A 17,921-nucleotide genomic window follows, 5' to 3' on the forward strand; every position below is an offset into this window, starting at 1 on the left:
ATTACCATTTACCCTTGAAGCTATTCTCCATTCATTTTATGTAAAATGGTTGCACGCTAAGAATTGGTCTGTAAGATGAGAACAGCCTGGACTGTTGTTTTTTCTTCCTCATTTCCTTTTTAACCTGAGAATTAGAAGAAAGTGCTGATGATGCTTGCTTAACCCTGCTTTTAGTGCCAGCCTGTGACCAGCTCTCTGTGAAACCATTTCTGACCCTCTGCTTGCAGTGGTGAGCCTGAATTTTTCCCCTTCCTTGCCCATCACTGTCAGTCAATTATAGGATTGAACTGAACCAGAAAATCTGGTACAGTCTGGTAATTAGTACAAAGGGTTTCCAGTCTAGTGTAAAGACGGGGATGCAAGAGCCCCAGCAGTCACAGAAATCGTTTTGATTGGCCATAGACATTGCTTTTTAGTGCTGCTCGGTGACTTCCTAAAGATATTGCCTCCTACCCTATAGGTCTTCTCCTTCAAGTACATTATGGACCTTTTTTAAAGTCGTGTGTGTGTGTGTGTGTGTGTGTGTGTGTGTGTTTGTGTGTGTGTGTTTCTTTTTTTAGATCCAAATTCTCCCATTTTTAGTCTGTCATTTTTGCCTATCAAACAGACACATTTTGACTTGCCCAACAAAGAACCAAGTTATCAACACTCACAGAAACTGACATTTTTAATTCAGGCTTCATTATGTCTTTGAATTATGACAGTGAAGTACAAAGACATTTTAAGAGTTTTTTCATTATTTTTTTTTAATCCAGCATTGGGATGTTTATCTTTCTTTAGTATTCATATTTCCTTTTCTACCTTTATTCTCAGTAATATATAATTAGCATTATCAAAACCATCAGCTATTATCCTTTATGACTTTTGACCTTTATTTTTTTAATATGTCTCAAGCTAGAGCACTCTCTATTTTAAAATAAGTAAAAACTCAGAGATTTTAATGAAATATTTTAGGGTTATAAAAACAATGAAATAATTAAAAACATGAATCTCTTTTAAACATCAACATTAAATTATTAGGCAAGTAACATATTATATGATAAAACTATAGTGACAAAATAAATTTCAGAAAAAAATTATTTTGTAAAGCAAACTTGCTTTTGATGGTAAGTGCAATTTTATCATCTATATTTCATCACACATTTTTTTAACCACTACTATGGAGTTCTTGGCTTAATATAATAACTAGTTCTTGGCTAGTTTTGGGTAAATTATATATTTTTTGCAGAAGCAAACATCCTCTTTGATTATAGATGACAAAAACTCGTTAGTCACACATTAAATACAAAAAACTCGTTAGTCACACATTAAATACAGCGAAAGTGTTTGGTAGCTTGTCAACGTAACAAATGCCTGCCTTCAAAAAATAGATATATGTATATTTAAGGGTAAATTTAATGTCTGACACCCTGTACAAAACTGCAAAAGCAACAGTGCCCAAAATAACAGAAGCAAAAGAAAGAACAAGGTTTTTTCATTTCCAAGAATGCTATCCTTAGCACAATCTGCATCATGGTTTTCGTTGCATATGTGTTGTGAATCTTCTAAAGGACCATTTATTTACCCACGTCTTAATGTAGCTTTAAATATCTGTTTTATCCTATATACAATCTTAACAAAAGTAGTTATGTTACTACGTCTGGTACTGATTTTTACCTGTCTGACTTTGCTATTAAATTTCGAGAAGGTTAATATTGCTTTTGTAACCCCTGTCATGAGTAATGTATTTTCCCAGTAAACATGTCATAATTTTAAAGGCTGTTCAAGAAGCAGTATTTCTGTTGAAATAGTTTTGCATTCATTTCTGTACTGTTTTTTAACCATAATATAGTGCATGCTTTGAAAAGAATACACGTATTTATGTACTTAACACTTTTTGTTTTCAGCAAAACCTTGCTCATTAAGAACTAAAAGAGTCATAGAAACTGTATAAATGGGCAGCTTCTCAGTGACAATATTTGCATTCAATTTTAATTCACCATCAAGTCTATACCTTGAAATGTATCCATAAAGTGACTGAAGAAAGAGTACATTCTGGTAATATTTTTCTTATTTTATTTTTTAACCCAAAATATATGTTGAAATTCAAAAGGTGCTTGCCACATGTGGTATGGCAGTATTCTATATTCTGTAATAGCTGAATGCTGTGTGAGTCTGTATAAAATTACAGGGGTTCACAGGCTTTAATATGGACACAAACATTCTTTTCTACCTCAGTCTTACTTCTAGTGGCAGGAGTACTAGAAAAACTCTAAAGATTATCTAGCCTCGTGATTTTCAAACTGTGTTTCCTTGAGCTCTTAGGCTGTTTGGGGATACTTAGGGCCATGGGGGAAGGGAGGCCAAGTGGCCTCTTACCTCTTGCCTTTATCTGCTGTGTCTATTAGAGTTCCATGTAGGATGGGATAACCGTGCTGGAAGGAAAAGGTAAAAAATTACTGATGGAGGCTATCTTATAGATAAGGAAAGCAGGGTTTACTTAATGTGGCACTCTGAGTCAGTGACAATGTCAATTTTGCAACCCAGTCTCTTGTACCTTAGTCTTAAACCCACTCTACTAAACTACAAAAAACTTTCCCTACACATTCATAGATCTTTCTGTATAGTCATCCTAAGCAGTATTACTAAAAACACACACTAAGAGATCCATAGCTCAATGTTCAAAACCAAGATACTTACTGAGGATACAATAACATGTTGTAGCCCAAAATCAAGCCCTTTGTTTGGCAATACCATTCATTTTTTGGTGCATTGTTGTAGCCCTTAGGTAAAATACTGATTCATCTATTATTTAGTAAAGTAATATTTTAGGAGTATTTTTAAACTTTTAATTGTGGTTAAAAAAAAAAACAGAATATAAAATTTACCATCTTAACTACTTTTAATTGTGAAGTTCACTTCTGTCAACTATATTCACATTTTTGCTTGGAGGTATTTTGCACAGTGGAAGAAATTAATTAGAACTTAAATTCTAAAGAAAGAGAATTAAAGAAAGTAAAGCTGAATTAAGATGCTACTTTTCTCAAAGTGTGTCTTATGCAATAGTACTCCTATAAGATGTGCCAAGTAAAAGAGTAACATGGTCAAATAATCTTTGGAAATGTAGCATGTTACGTCCCTCTCTAGGAAATTTACAGTGAAAATCTGTACCTGAAAAACTCTGAGAAATCACACTGTAAAGATCTCTTTGAATTTTGTATAATATAAAGTATTCTAAACAGTTTTTCCACAGACTTTCCTCACCTATTCTGCATTTTTTAAAAATCTATTTTTATTCTTCAGAGCTAATGTTTTGTTGAATACATTTTGGGAAATTCTCTAATAGAACTTCTGCAGATTAAAGAAAAAGACCTGTAAGGTAATGTTTATGCTATTTTTGTTAACTGGTTTTGTATTTACCAATCCTTTATCCTCATTTTGTCGACAGGGTATTAATGGACATCCCATTAATTCAATCATTCAACAAATATTTAGGCACAGTGCTAAATGCTAGGAGTACAGTAATGAGGAAATCAATCAGGGCCCCTGATCTTACAGAGCTTACAGTCCAGGAAAGAAATCACAGCAAGTGGTCTAGTGTCTGAAAAAGAGAAAACAGAAATACAGGAAGCACGAGCAATTTTAGCTATCTCTGGCACTCATAGCTTATCTGGCTACGTTTGTTTTGTGTTCCCTAATTCTAAAATGAGAGAAGGGGGAAAGGAAAAAAAAAAAAGCAGAACATCAATCCAGAAGTTTACAATCTGTTCTTTGAATAGAAATATGCCATATTTTCCTGAGGTCTACTTATGCATCAATTAGATCTATGGTAATTCTCAAATAATCCAAAGATGGGCTTCCATTGTTTAGAAAGAGGGAGATGGGAAGGAAAGGAAGGGAAGAAAAGAAAGCAGAGGAAGGAAAGAAGGAAGGCAGAAAGGAAGGGAGGGAGAGAGGGAGGGTGGGAGGAAACAAAGAAAATACAACGCAGTGTTTCCTGCTCTTTCTTCCTGTTTTAACTCCCTAGCTATATAAGGAGATGTTACCTTCTACATAAGACAATTCTTTTTCAAGTGTAAGCTGAAGACCTTGTTTGTTCAACAATCTGCATGTCATCATTGTCTTTCTAATACTTCAAAGAGTATCCCTCAATCAGATTCAACTCTTGGTGGTTAACTATGGGTCCTACCTCTGTCAGGAAATACTTTCTCTAATTAACTAACCAACCTTCTCACTCAGACTCTGACCTCTATGCTGGGGAATCTGTGTCTTCATGTGAGCAGAAGATGTCTCCTAAGCAAAGGAGAAGACAAACCCATGGGCATAGCCAGTACATGATTCTCTAGAACTGTCCCATCCCTAGAATACCTACACAAAAATGTTAGACATAGTCCTACCAAAAGATGCTCTTGAAAGGTTCAGAAAGAGCCTCGCCTTCTTATTGGACAGTTCCCTCATGTCCTATTTTCTTATGTGGAAGTCAATGACTTGAAGGGTAGCTCCTGTATACACTACTTGAAAATAAATACTGTAGGTTACTGGCCTTTGGTCTCAAAGATTTAGGAAGAAGGAAAGGTTGCAAAATTTAAAAGGAAAAAAAAGACAACTAAGGGAGTAAAAAGGAAGACCTTATGCAAACTGTGGTTTCTTAGCTATATTTGCTGTCATTGATGTGTCACAGGTGATTCTATAAATTGGTTCTGAGCTGAATTCTCTGGGAAATTACAACTTCATTTTGTTCTTTCCTTCCTACTCCTCCCAGCCTTTCCTTCAATGGGAATAATGTGAGATAAGATCATTGTCAGAATACTATGAGGAATGGACTCAGAAAAGAATTTGGGATTTTCAAGTTAAAATTAAGAGCCGTGTTAATCTGGTTTCTTGTTCTAGTTAGCTGGGAATCAATTTTCTAATTCATTCTCCTCTCTGTCATTTGCCTGTTGATAATATGCTAGGCCACTGCAGTACTTGTCCCTTTTTATTCCTTTTAATTAACTTTTTAAAATCAATTATCATTACTTGTATGGATTTCTAGTCTCTCTTCTCATCACATTTGTTTGGCTTATTTTTTATTTACACACCACTACCCACTGCTGTGAATTAACAATAACAAAAAATCTGCACTCTTCCCTTCCACCTCTTGAACTGGAAAAACAGTTAGCTAATAAGAGGCTAAATGAGCCTTAGAGTATAGAGAAGCTGGAATCCTTAAATTATTTAAATTGAAAAATGGCTGGTTTTACAATCAGAAAGACTCAAGTGGACTGTAAGCCCTACTTGATTGTCCCCCCTTATCCGGATGATCTTGTAATGACAGCTGGAGTTATCTACCACCAGCATCACTGTCCGCAAAGGCTTCTACCCTCTGCTCAACTCCTCAGCAGCCCTGGGGAGCTGGAGTTGTTTCAGGGGAGAGAGTCCTAGAGGACTGGAAACTTTATTAAAATGCAAAGCTGTCTCTAGTGACAATAAAAGCTCAGTAAACAGTAATGGATCTAAAACCACAGCACCAGACATGATCTGCAGAATAAAAAAACTGAGATTTCATATACTGCCACCAAGTGCCTAGGGTCAGTGTAAAATAAAAAGCAATGTGAAATAAAGAGTGGTGTAAAATGAAGAGCAAGAGCTGGAAGGAAAGGAAAATATCATGATTCAATGTGAGTAGTGCAACAAATGACATATGTCAGACCAGGCCTTGCAGACTTGTCTCAGGAAGCAGCCCTGTCGGATGTATTGTGGGAAGTCAGGGCAATGTCTCAGCTGAAAGATTAGGGAAGTACCCCCAAAACATTCCTGATTTTCTCTCTGTAAGCAACTCATCCTTGAGCTATATCCATGAATTTTCTGAAACTTTTTGTGGCTAATAGTTTAGTAGTAATAAGATAGTAATAGGAATAGTTTACTAATAGTTTAGTAGTAATAAGATAGTAATAGGAATCCATCACACTTTTTGAAAGCCCTTCACTTAATTTGCCATATGACCATGAGGAATCTAATCTTCAACATATATTTTAAGTTACTTGCCCAATTTAATCAACTGTACTGCAAAATAAAACCTTAAAGTTTGTTTGACACTTTGTCCATTTAACTCAAGGGACTCCACGTATATTACTCACTAATAAGTTGAGAAGTTGAAATGAAAATTAAGACACCAAAGTATAATTAAGTCATTTGTTGTAAGCAAGGAAAATTAAAAAAGAAGATCCAGGTGATTTCAATTTGGGTATACTAAGCTCTTCATAAATCCCTCTTCCTTTATTGTGCATTCAAATTCCTTACTAGAAAAAAAACTACTCTAAGCACAAAAGTAGTAAATAATATTTAAAATAGCTCAGTACTCATAAAAACCAAAGCAGTATGTTCCATCTGATTTGAAAACCTTTCTCAGGAGAGATTTATCAACACTATCATCACCACCATGACAACTACCCACAGCCACTTATTGAGGGCTTACCGTATTTCTCCCTAGCCCTTCTTTCTTCTCCAAGCCTCATCTTCCCTTCTGCTCAGGAACCTTGAAAAGGAAAAAAAAAAACAAAGTGTTGATCTAAATTACCTAACTGGCAATTTCTCTTTTTATGCAACTAGCAAGTTCAGTTAGCAAATGAAACTGTTAAATGAAGCACCCCATTCCTTCACCTTCAGTGGAAAACATTAAAATTCCTGGTCAGATCACAATTACTCTATCAGGAGAACCCCTGAAGTATATAATACTTTTCTTCTTATTTTTCCTAAAAATATTGTGTTTACATTTGACATGTTTATATACTGATTTTTGTGATGAGAAAAGACTGGCAGCATTACTGAAGATTTTTTTCCATTTTCAGTTCAGAGATGCCTTAAGGTGTGAACTTGTACACAAGCTTCCTTCTCCAATGTAAGAAATCAAGGTCCTCTCTGTCCCCAAAAAAGAGACTGGGCACCAGAACACAGAGAGGCCCCTTTGTCCAGCTCTCTCCACCACCCCCATTAATATGCACTGCTGCAAATGAGGCCCAGTGAGGAACTCCTCTGACTTGGGAGACTGGATTTTGCAAAACCCCCAACCTTTGTTCCACAGGGACACACTCATGTCAAATGACAGTCCCCCATAGTAATTGTAACTCCACCATGTTCTCCCATTCAAGACAGGGTATTGGCATGCAAGTGAGTGAAAACAATGCTGTTACAAGGATAACCTTAAGTTTGCTGGAATTCATTCTTAAACCCCAGAACTTATTATTTCACATTTCTTGTAACATATCTCATGACACACCAGAGTCTCATGACACTGGGGTTGAAAAATATCCATTTAGCACAACTAGCAGCCAAACGGGCAGAGCTAATAAAGAAGAGATCCTTAGATCCCTGGAGCTAACCTGAGATGCAGGAGAGCACTCTGAACTACCACTGGCTCTTAAGAATCTTTCAGCAAATGACAGGGCCACGTTCGACTGCTCTACTCCTTCCAACCTGGTACCTTTCACACGAAGTTGGCTCAACAGCCTCAAATTTATGGCGCAGGGCAGGACAGAGGGTGTTTACATTAAACTAGGTTTTAAATAAGCTTAAAATACTAAACATTATTAACAGCATAAAATTAATTTTATGCACTGTGACTCAATTTCTTTTTATTAACTGTTTTATTGGCATGTGTTAACTTGGACTTTACATTGAAAACAAAATTAATTTTGAAATTTTCAGCGTTCGAAAATGCAGTGATTTTCTGGAGAGCTTTTAACAGGGCCAATACTGAGACTATACCCCAGACAAGTAAAATCAGAATATCTGAGAATGGGACCAAGGCATCTGTATTTTTTAAAGCTCCATAGGTGATTACAATGTGTAACCACGCTTAAGACCCACTAGTCTAAGGAAGGGGAAAGGGCAGGAGAGAGAGAGGTCAGTACAGGGAGATATTGAGAAACTGCGGTCATGCAATTATAATTGGTGTTATTTAGATTTGTCAACCCGATATTCTAAGAGCTGCCAATGGCACTGGAGATAGGCCTAAGACATTCCCCAACAGCAGTCATTCCCTGTCTCCCTGTGCATCCATCCTCGGAGCCTTATATCCCTGGGAGCCAGGGCAAAAAGGAAGTGGTGACTTCTACATGACTGCAGAATTCTCTTAAAATTGATTCAGTAAAACCTTTCTCTACTTCTCTCTTTAGAGGCAGGTAGAAGTAGAGAGTCCTATACCTACTACAGACTTCCTCAGAATAGACAGATTCAGACCAGAGTGGGGAAAAAAAAAATATGGAATGTCTATGGCAAGCAAGGTGCTAACTTAATCCTTACCACCACCCCATGAGGCAGGTATTAGATGTGCCTCCATTTTACAGGGGAAGACACTGAGAAAAAGCAACATAAGAAGGCTGCTCAAGGTCATACAGCTAATATGCGTCTAAGTCTGGACTTTTTACTCTAAGACAGATGGAAAACTGACCAAGGGTCACCCCAGCCATTCATGGACAGCTGTCTGTGTCAAAGGAAACTTTCATTCTTTAGGTAGGGAATCAAATTAGTATGCTAATTGTGTTCTTTGCTCCTATGTGTAAGCAAGCATTATACTCACAGACATAGAAAAGAATCTTAGTATTCAGACACCAGTATGGTATATTTGTCCTTTTGTGAAACATCATCACTAGTTCTCATGACCAATTTAAGTCTATTGGAGTTTCTTTGATTAAAAAAAATGTTTGGAATAGCTAAGAGAACCCAGCATATGCATCTAAACTCAAGCTTACATGGAACCTTTGAAAACAGGGTATGACTCCTTCTTGTAACATTTCTTTTTTTGATACTGATTTTTTTTTAAATTTTTATTGGAGTCTAGTTGATTTACAATGTTGTGTTAGTTTCAGGTGTACAGCAAAGTGAATGAGTTATACGTATACATACATCCACTCTTCTTTAGATACTTTTCCCATATAGGTCATTACAGAGTACTGAGTAAAGTTCCCTGTGCTAAACTGTAGGTCCTTATTAGTTATCTATTTTATATATAGTAGTGTGTATATGTCAATCCCAATTTCCCAATTTATCTCCCTGCACCCCGGTCTTTTTCCCCTGGTAAATGGACATCCTCTTGAATTCATGGTGGTAGAAAAGGAAAAAAAAAAATACATTTTGTACGTTCTCCTTGTGAAGTCCTAGAGTGTGAGCTTAATTGGGATTTGGCATCAACCCCAAACAGCTGGAGCCATCTGTTTCCTATTTTGTAAACTTTTTCCCAACCAGAAATTGCTAGCTACCTAAAGAAACAGCCTAAGGTAAAACCTGGCCTCAACCAATTTGAAGAAAGCAGTTTATCTTTTATTTACCCAAGCATTGCCTTGAGTAAATTGTGTCTATTATGTGCTAGGCACTGTTGCTCTAGCTATTTCATTTTTACACCTTTCCCAACTTACTGGCACTCCTGTCCCTCTTCCTCTCACACTCCCAAAGGCCTTTTCCCTGTCCCTCCACACCTCTGGGCCAAAGCCTGCTCTTATCATATGAAGGTAAAAGTGCTTGATAACTGCTAAAAATAGTTATGATTTCCAAGGTGACATGCATTTTAACAGTGATCAAATCTTTTAATGCTAAAAGGGCAATGGTCTTATGATATAATTACAGGCAGTGGTTCCCTGGAGACTGATGAAGCCTACTCTGATCTTGCCACTCTGTGGCGGCCTACTGCTCTCCTGAGGTCAGGTCCATGCCTTTCCATGTTTTTATCCCAAATGCTTGGTACACTGACCAGCATATTTGGCACTCAATAATGAAGGAAGCACTGGCCTGAGGAAAACAAGTTGCAATAACAAGTTGCTGACACAGACGAATGGAAAGATGCTGGATGAGTTTTGAGCCAAAACACCATGGGGAGAGGCCAGGTGGAGCAATAAGAGGAGATAACCCAGTGCCATCATTTGAACTCTCCTAGAAGCCAGTGTCAGTTTTGAGAGGTTTCTGGGAGTTCCAGTTAGCTCTAGGATCTACAGATCTGGTTTTACTTAGCAGCTCTGCTGCATTTCAATTTGTTGCATTTTAAATGCACTGTAATTGGAATAACGAGTAACTGAATCATTTTCCAAAAATACGTATTGAGCAACTACTATGAACCAAGAATGCTGCAAGGCATTGCAGATACAGCAGCATAAAACCCAGTTTCTGCCCTCATGAAGCTAATATTCTACTTAAAGAGTCTGGTGTGAAAGCATTAATTACATAATTCAGTATTTAATTGGAGTCACAGTAAGTGCTACAAAGGGAAACTGCAGGGTACTAAGAAAGCATATAACAAAGAGACATGACCTAATACAGAAGGTGAGGCAAAGCTTCTCAGAAAAAAGTCATTTAAGCTGATTCCTGAAAGATGAGTAGGAATTAGGTAGGCAGAGAATTCATAAAAGGAGTGGACATTTCTAATAAACACCTTTACCATGTGATACACTAGAGCTAATCCTGAGAATTATCTTGACTTCTTTTCTTGATGTTGTTCATGCAGAAAACCTTTTGAGGTCTTTGCAACAAGCTAGCCTATTCAAGGCTCTGAATTCAGACAAAAGGAAACATTGGCACAGAGAAAGAAATCATTTCCATAGATGTCAACAACTTGCTGAGGCACACACAAGTATACTGTGATCCCATCCATTACTGCTTTTCTGTGCTCTCACCTAGGTCATTAGCATGAACGTTTGACATACCCCAACAGTACACTCTAGGCCAGCAGCTTTCAAATACTGAAATGACCACAGAATAGACTTTCTATATGGCTCTGTCCAAAAACCTTGGGCAAAAGAAAAGGAGTTAGGAAAAAAGAAATGAGTCAAGGCCCTGAAAACCTCAGAGAGAGTCTGATCTGTATAAGGGATACTTTACCATCCCACCCACCCTTCTTTGAATATGGAGCCAATTCTTTGTAAGTTTGCAAAAAGGCATTCCCAAGCTCATCATGCTATTTTATACATCACCTTTCCTTGGCCCCCTTCTTCAGCTAATTAAATTCTTGTTCCTAAAAACTCACTTCTGGCATTTTATCCTCTTAACCCACTGTCCCAATCTAATTTAGATATCCCTTTTTTGTGCTTTCATAGAATGCTGCACTTTTATACCTCATCACAGTTATATTATAATAATTGATTTACTTATCTGACTCATCTGCTTCTTGTGGGAGGAAGTTCCTTAAGGGCAAGGCTCATGTTTTAATCATTTTTGTACCCCTAGTTCCTAGCAGAGTACTACTTTAAAAATCCACTGAATGAATTAATGTTCATGCATGATACTTTTTTTTTTCTCAGCCTCTAAAGAGACATGGACACTTAGATTTTACATGTCTAGTAAGCAAGTCTGGTTTTGTACATAGGAAACTTTTGACCCACGCCAGCCTGAAATTCTTCTCCATTTATAGGTAAGCCTGCTGAATTGCCTTAACTAGGCTTTTGCTCTATAGTCTTCCTTTGAAAACATCTTAAGAACTAAATAGACCAGTATACATGGTCCCACTGACCAATATATCAGTCAAGAACACGATTAGTTTTGATGTTCAGTGCTGAATAAGGTTCAATCATATGCATAAGTCTGATCTTTTAGACAGTGCATTTTAAATAACGTCCATGTTTCATATTCTAAGCTAGAAGCAAGGAAAGAATAAACTATGCCTAGCAAGATATTTATCAAGTAGTAAGTACTTAAATATTTATTTAATGAGAAAAGGAAAGGATACATTAATAAAGGAGTAATTGGATGCAGGTATACATATAGCATAATCCACAGGAATCGTCAAGCCATAAATTAGAATAAGGGATTTATCATTGGCAAAAATGACTAAGCCAACAAACATAAAAAATAAAAGCTATTGTAAAGTCCCATTTTCCAATAAAACAGAATCAAAACTTCATTCAAATAGTGAAAGAGTGTGTTTAAAAAAAATACTGGGACTTTCCTGGCGGTCCAGTGGTTAAGACTCTGCGCTCCCAAGGCAGGGGGCACAGGTTCAATGCCTGGTCAGAGAATTAGGGTACGCACGTCGCACGGCACAGCCAAAACTTAAAAATTTAAAAAAACATACTAACCTGGAGGAGATAAAATTTGATATATGAAGAGAACGTATTATAAACTCTAAAGAAATCCCATACAACCCAATCTTTCTTCTCACACCCATCTTCCCCCACCCCAGCACACACAATCACCACCCTCATATATACGCCTCATGCTTGTCTTGTCTACTTGCTCTTCCTAAAATAACCTTGATTTGGAAAAGAGGAAGTTAGAGATGATAGCGGGATAAAAGAAAGTTCCCTCCAGCTAAAATTCTCCTTCTTCCTTCTCTGCCTGTTATTCTTCAAGATCGGCATAATTGCCACCTCTTCTAATGAAAACCTTTTTTGATCTGCTATAGCCCCCCAGCTAACTGCCCCCTTCCTCCCCACTATCACTACAACTTACCTCTTCCCCTCTTTTGCACTTATTTCACTATCTTTTATTATAGCTCCCTATATCTGTCCTTTCTCTAGGATAGGAGCTTTAAAGAGGGGTTGGGTCTCATTTCCTTTTTTTTTTTTTTTTGAATTTTATCTTATTTATTTTTTATACAACAGGTTCTTAATTAGCTATCTATTTTATACATATTAGTGTACATATGTCCATCCCAATCTCCCAATTCATCCCACCACCACCCCCCCGCCACTTTCCCCCCTTGGTGTACATACGTTTGTTCTCTACATCTGTGTCTCTATTTCTGCCTTGCAAACCAGTTCATCTGTACCATTTTTCTAGATTCCACATATATGCGTTAATGTACGATATTTGTTTTTCTCTTTCTGACTTACTTCACTCTGTATGACAGTCTCTAGGTCCATCCACGTCCCTACAAATGACCCAATTTTGTTCCTTTTTATGGCTGAGTAATATTCCATTGTATATATGTACCACTTCTTCTTTATCCATTCATCTGTTGATGGACATTTAGGTTGCTTCCATGTCCTGGCTGTTGTAAATAGAGCTGCAATGAACATTTTGGTACATGACTCTTTTTGAATTATGGTTTTCTCTGGGTATGTGCCCAGTAGTGGGATTGCTGGGTCATATGGTAATTCTATTTTTAGTTTTTTAAGGAACCTCCATACTGTTCTCCATAGTGGCTGCACCAATTTACATTCCCACCAACAGTGCAAGAGGGTCCCTTTTCTCCACACCGTCTCCAGCATTTACTGTTTGTAGATTTTTTGATGATGGCCATTCTGACTGGTGTGAGGTGATACCTCATTGCAGTTTTGATTTGCATTTCTCTAATAATTAGTGATGTTGAGCAGCTTTTCATGTGCTTCTTGGCCATCTGTATGTCTTCTTTAGAGAGATGTCTATTTAGGTCTTCTGCCTATTTTTTGATTCGGTTGTTTGTTTTTTTAATACTGAGCTGCATGAGCTATTTATATATGTTGGAGATTAATCCTTTGTCGGTTGCTTCATTTACGAGTATTTTCTCCCATTCTGAGGGTTGTCTTTTCGTCTTGTTTGTAATTTCCTTTGCTGTGCAAAAGCTTTTAAGTTTCATTAGGTCCCATTTGTTTATTTTTGTTTCTATTTCCATTACTCTAGGAGGTGGGTCAAAAAGGATCTTGCTATGATTTATGTCAAAGAGTGTTCTTCCTATGTTTTCCTCTAAGAGTTTAATAGTGTCCTGTCTTACATTTAAGTGTTTAATCCATTTTGAGTTTATTTTTGTGTATGGTGTTAGGGAGTGTTCCAATTTCATTCTTTTACATGTAGCTGTCCAGTTTTCCCAGTGCAACTTATTGAAGAGACTGCCTTTTCTCCATTGTATATCCTTGCCTCCTTTGTCATAGATTAGTTGACCATAGATGCATGGGTTTATCTCTGGGCTTTCTATCCTGTACCATTGGTCTATATTTCTGTTTCTGTGTCAGTACCATATTGTCTTGATTACTGTACCTTTGTACTATAGTCCAAAGTCAGGGAGTCTGATTCCTCCACCTCCGTTTTTTTCCCTCAAACTGCTTTGGCTATTCAGGGTCTTTTGTGTCTCCATACAAATTTTAAGATTTTTTGTTCTACTTCTGTAAAAAATGCCATTGGTAATTTGATAGGGATTGCATTGAATCTGTAGATTGCTTAGGGTAGTATACATTTTCACAATGTTGATTCTTCCAATCCAAGAATATGGTATATCTCTCCATCTGTTTGTGTCATCTTTGATTTCTTTCATCACTGTCTTATAGTTTTCTGAGTACAGGTCTTTTACCTCCTTAGGTAGGTTTATTCCTAGGTATTTTATTCTTTTTGTTGCAATTGTGAATGGATTGTTTCCTTAATTTCTCTTTCTGATCTTTTGTTGTTAATGTATAGGAATGCAAGAGATTTCTGTACATTAATTTTGTATCCTGCCACTTTACCAAATTCATTGATTAGCTCTAGCAGTTTTCTGGTGGCATCTTTAGGATTCTCTATGTATAGTATCATGTCATCTGCAAAGAGTGACAGCTTTACTTCTTTTCCAATTTGTATCCCTTTTATTTCTTTTTCTTCTCTGACTGACGTGGCTAGGACTTCCAAAACTATGTTGAATAATAGTGGCGAGAGAGAACATCCTTGTCTTGTTCCTGATCTTAGAGGAAATGTTTTCAGTTTTTCACCATTGAGAATGATGTTTGCTGTGGGTTTGTCGTATATGGCTTTTATTATGTTGAGGTAGGTTCCCTCTATGCCCACTTTCTGGAAAGTTTTTATCATAAATGGGTGTTGAATTTTGTCAAAAGCTTTTTCTGCATCTATTGAGATGATCATATGGTTTTTATTCTTCAGTTTGTTAATATGGTGTATCACATTGATTGATTTGCATATACTGAAGAATCTTTGCATCCCTGGGATAAATCCCACTTGATCGTGGTGTATGACTCTTTTAATGTGTTGTTGGACTCTGTTTGCTAATATTTTGTTGAGGATTTTTGCATCTATATTCATCAGTGATATTGGTCTGTAATTTTCTTTTTTTGTAGTATCTTTGTCTGGTTTTGGTATCAGGGTGATGGTGGCCTCGTAGAATGAGTTTGGGAGTGTTCCTTCCTCTGCAATTTTCTGGAAGAGTTTGAGAAGGATGGGTGTTAACTCTTCTCTAAATGTTTGATAGAAATCTCTTCAAATATTTTCTTGGGTCCTTTCTCTCTTCTCCTTCTGGGACCCCTATAATGCGAATGTTGTTGCGTTTAATGTTGTCCCAGAGGTCTCTTAGGCTGTCTTCATTTCTTTTCATTCTTTTTTCTTTATTCTGTTCCACGGCAGTGAATTCCACCATTCTGTCTTCCAGGTCACTTACCCGTTCTTCTGCCTCAGTTATTCTGCTATTGATTCCTTCTAGAGTATTTTTCATTTCAGTTATTGTATTGTTCATTTCTGTTTGTTTCTTCTTTAATTCTTCTAGGTGTTTGTTCTTTAATTCTTCTAGGTCTTTGTTAAACATTTCTTGCATCGTCTCAATCTTTGCCTCCATTCTTTTTCCAAGGTCCTGGATCATCTTCATTATCATTATTCTGAATTCTTTTTCTGGAAGGTTGCCTATCTCCACTTCATTTAGTTGTTTTTCTGGGGTTTTATGTTGTTCCTTCATCTGGTACATAGCCCTCTGCCTTCTCATCTTGTCTGTCTTTCTGTGAATGTTGTTTTCATTCCACAGGCTGCAGAACTGTAGTTCTTCTTGCTTCTGCTGTCTGCCCTCTGGTGGATGAGGGTATCTAAGAGGCTTGTGCAAGCTTCCTGATGGGAGGGACTGGTGGTGGGTAGAGCTCTGGCGGGCAGAGCTCAGTAAAACCTTAATCCACTTGTCTGCTGATGGGTGGGGCTGGGTTCCCTCCCTGTTGGTTGTTTGGCCTGAGGCAACCCAACACTGGAGCCTACCCGGGCACTTTGGTGGGGCTAATGGCGGACTCTGGGAGGACTCACGCCAAGGAGTACTTCCCAGAACTGCTGTTACTAGTGTCCTTGTCCCCACAGTGAGCCACAGCCACCCCCCGCCTCTGCAGGAGACCCTCCAACAGTAGCAGGTAGGTCTGGTTCAGTCTGCTATGGGGTCACTGCTCCTTCCCCTGGGTCCCGACGTGCACACTACTTTGTGTGTGCCCTCCAAGAGTGGAGTCTCTGTTTCCCCCAGTCCTGTTGAAGTCCTAAAGTCAAATCCCGCTAATCTTCAAAGTTTGATTCTCTAGGAATTCCTCCTCCCATTGCCGGACCCCCAGGTTGGGAAGCCTGACGTGGGGCTCAGAACCTTCACTCCAGTGGGTGGACTTCTGTGGTATAAGGGTTCTCCAGTTTGTGAGTCACCCATCCAGCAGTTATGGGATTTGATTTTATTGTATTGCGCCCCTCCTACCGTCTCATTGCGGCTTCTCCTTTGTCTTTGGATGTGGGGTATCTTTTTTGGTGACTTCCAGTGTCTTCCTATCGATGATTGTTCAGCAGTTAGTTGTGATTCCGGTGCTCTCACAAGAGGGAGTGAGCACACATCCTTCTACTCTGCCGTCTTGAACCAGCCTCCTCATTTACTTTTATATTTATTCCATTCTCCCTCTCTTCCTTCTTCATTCCTAACCCAGAACCTGGCAAAAAGTAGGAACTCAGAAAATGTTTGTTGCATGGAAGGGAAGAATAAAAGAAAAAAAAGTTTATTTCTGATGAAAAAAGCCATTTGTCTTCTTTCTTCAAAATATTTTGTCTTTTCAAATTCAGGGGCAGCCTTTTTTTCCCTAGGTGTTAGGGTGTGTGCCCTTGAACACCTTACTTTGGCAAACAGCCCAAATTCCATTTCCAACCAGCTGAGTTATTTTCAGTTTCTTTGTGGTTCATTCATGCTTCTCCCCTTCATTGACACATTAACATTTCATGGTGAGTGGGTCCTGTTCAGCTGGCAGCCCCTCTCAGGCCCACGCCTCTAAGCTGTACTCACTTCACTAGTTCCCAATTGCCTGCCTCTTGGGGAGCTCTCTGTCATCAGTGTCATCTAGCTGGCAGAGGAGCTGTTTGTTTGCTGTTGTCATACCTAAGTTTTGATAATTAACAACATGAAGCAAACTCAGAGAATGAGAGACCTCTGCTAGAGGCTATCTTCTCCTATATGTTCTTTTCAAAAGCACCTGGCTTATTTTAAGAAAATGAGAGAAATACAGATAATGAAAGAACTGGACAGATCTAATATCTGCTTAATTTGGTATCTTGTTAAAATCTCTCATGTTTATTCTTCTCAAATACCTACACTCTTTCCCTCCATGCCCTCTGCAATAGTGACTCTCAATGAGTTTCAAGCTTGATCTTGTTTTGTAGGTAATGAATTTATACCTTAACCTCACAAACAGCACTAATCCATCAGCAAATTTAGTAATTAAAAATCTAGCATCTCTAAAGCATGGCATACAAAGGTTTTGTTCATTGGCTTCCAAAAGGAAATCACACATACACACACAACTATTTGTTACAAGGTTAGCATTTCAGGATTAACTTTTGTGCCTTAGGCCCTTAGTAGGTGCTCAATAACTCCCCACGGACACACTGATTTGTTTTAGTAGCTCCCTGTTATTTCCAAAAAGACAGCATTTTCCAGATTTTTCTGGTCAACAAATGAAATGTATGTCTTTTTTTTAAAGCTGTGGAAATAGGATAATTCATATTGCAAGGTTATTTATTACCAGCCAGACCCTCATCTTGCTCTACAGGGCTCTGATAATCACCTATTTCAGAAGCCATTAGCCTTCTGTGTGTTGTAAAGCACTCTTCACTATAACGTGTCTATGCCTTTGTATTCTAGGGGGAGGAATGGTGTGTACTGAAGTAACAGACCTCTGTTGACCAAGTAAGAAAGTCTTTGATGCACAAATAGTTCATTAAACTGCTTTTATTTGATACTGTTGAAATTAAACAGTGTGTGGAATCCCTGCCCAGGTATGGGAACATGTAAAACCTTTGAGGAT

The 17,921-nt window shown here is 37.9% G+C and overlaps 2 long non-coding RNA genes across 6 annotated transcripts in view; one reads left to right on the forward strand and one right to left on the reverse strand.

The window, feature by feature from the left end:
* The window catches only part of LOC309660593, an 82,982-nt gene extending 75,290 nt beyond the window's left edge, over positions 1–7,692 (reverse strand). Inside the window, exons 1-2 of the long non-coding RNA XR_014263491.1 lie at positions 6,437–7,692; positions 2,359–2,414 (exon numbers count right to left, since the gene is read on the reverse strand). This is a non-coding gene — a long non-coding RNA (uncharacterized lncRNA). The remainder of the gene's footprint in view (positions 1–2,358; positions 2,415–6,436) is intronic.
* Positions 1–17,921, forward strand: part of LOC309660587 — a 137,656-nt gene that overhangs the window by 15,567 nt on the left and 104,168 nt on the right. The gene's annotated exons all lie outside the window — the stretch shown is intronic.

Source organism: Balaenoptera physalus (genome assembly GCF_965194825.1).
Source record: "Balaenoptera physalus genome assembly, chromosome: 4".
Lineage (NCBI taxonomy): Eukaryota > Metazoa > Chordata > Mammalia > Artiodactyla > Balaenopteridae > Balaenoptera > Balaenoptera physalus.